At 60.5% G+C, this 1,836-nt stretch overlaps 1 protein-coding gene across 1 annotated transcript in view; it reads left to right on the top strand.

Moving 5' to 3' along the window:
• TTC28 (tetratricopeptide repeat domain 28) overlaps positions 1-1,836 on the top strand; it is an 842,258-nt gene that overhangs the window by 798,456 nt on the left and 41,966 nt on the right. The gene's annotated exons all lie outside the window — the stretch shown is intronic.

The following is a 1,836-nucleotide window of genomic DNA, read 5'->3' as shown; positions in this document are numbered from 1 at the left end:
GGCGCGCCGGCCCCACCTGCTGGCGTCTCGCGGTAGTGCACTTCCACCCTGCCCACCCGGCTTTGGACTGTTTCTTCCTAGCCTTGTGGGGGTGCACAGTGTGTGGCCTGATGTGGGGGCTTGGTGACCTCAGGGAAGTCTGCTGCCCTCTTTGACCCTCAGTTTTGTGATCTTTAAGGCGGGCCCCTGAGGGTGCGAGGTGAGCTCTGGCAGGTGCGCAGGAGAAGGCTCACCCTGCGTGCTTGAACGGTTCCTGCCTGAAGGGATGGAGCAACCCCTCCTGGGGCTCCTCACCTGGTACCTGCCACGTGGGGAGCATGTTGTCTGCCCGGCTTCCCGTGAGCCCATCCTGAGAAGGAAAAGTGCCATTCTTCCTCTTGTGGTCAGAGAGCTGAGCAGGCGGGCACCAGGCTGGAATGTCCCCCAGACACAGAAGCCATGCTGTGACTACAGACGCCCCACCACAGTTCCACAGCTCGATGGCTGCGCTGCCACCAGGATGGTGCTGGGAGCAGGCAGGTGTGCCTGCGAGGACAGCAGGAGCACTCTACTGTCCGTGCCACAGGTCACAGCTCTCAGCCACTGTGAGCAGCTGAGAGCACCATTGCCCTTCAACCACGTAACCTGAGACCCTGAGCAGACCCCAGTCACAGGGTCCGCAGCACGGAGCCCTTCACCACAGGGCACGTTACCCCTGGAAGGTCTGGGGTATAAGACATGTCACGCTGAAGGTACCCACCAGATACCCGTCTCGTATGCAGAGTAAGAGGGGCTCCAAGCGCCTGCCCCCACCGGTCACCGCGCTGCCTGGATCCCAGCTGTCTCCGAGACCATGGTCCCTGTCTGTGGGGCACTCAGCTGTTATGTCATAAGCAAGGGTGTGACAGACGCTGCACGTCACACCAGATGGCACCTCTGCACAGCAGTCCCTCCTTCGGGGGGAGCTGCCTTGTGCAGCGCCTTCTGTGGGAGGACGTCAGCCTCCGAGAGGCCCCTCAGGGCCTCTTCCTGGCTTCCCTGGCTCCTGCAGCAGGCCACCGTGGCCCTGTCGCTGCTGATCACGTTTCCTGAGTGAGTGGTGCTCTGGGCCTCCCATCCGGCCGCTCTTCTCTGACAGGCCCAGCCGGCGCCCAGCGCTCAGGTTCACGTGACCTAGGATCTGGGCATGTGGGCCACTGAAGGGGATGAGGGTCAGGGAGGGCTAGGGGATGGGAGATGCCATACCCAGAAAATACACAGGGATCTTTCCAATAATTTCTCCCGGTGGTCACGTATCCCGGGCTGACCCAGAGGAGAAACAGGCCTCCGTTTTGTTCTTAGTCAACAATCAGGAGCTGTCACCTCTGCAGTGTGTCTGGTATAAGACACGGTCTCTGCCCCTAAGGACCCCAGGACATGTGGCAGAAACTCCAGAACAGTGTCTCCAGGCTGTGCCGGGGCCAGGCGGGAACAGAAAGCATGCCCGGCAGCCTGGGCCCTGCACTGGAAACAGGTCTGTCCTCCTGGCGCCTCTCTGCTCACCAGTGTGCTCTGTCCTCTGATGATCCCCAGGGCCTGTGACGGAGCCTGGTGGGTGACCAGCGCTCAGGAAGCTGTTTAATGAATGAGTGAGTGGACGAATGAATGGATGAATGTTCCCATCTTGTGTTAGGGGTGGGACTTGGGGTCTTCGGGGTTGAATGTACTGTAAGTACTGATACAGCTCTGCCTGGAGATAACAGGACACGAATTACAAACAGCCTCAAATAATCTAGCCACACTGGACCTGACTGCTCTGCAGGTATGGTCTGGCCAGCTGCCCCCAGCACGCCTCCACAGCGCCCCCACCTGGCCGGG

This window comes from Orycteropus afer, unplaced genomic scaffold, assembly GCF_000298275.1.
Source record: "Orycteropus afer afer isolate SDZICR_OR568_19922 unplaced genomic scaffold, OryAfe1.0 scaffold00197, whole genome shotgun sequence".
NCBI classification, from domain to species: domain Eukaryota; kingdom Metazoa; phylum Chordata; class Mammalia; order Tubulidentata; family Orycteropodidae; genus Orycteropus; species Orycteropus afer.
The sequence above is the reverse complement of the archived record's forward strand: the minus strand, read 5'-3'. Positions and strand labels throughout refer to the sequence as shown.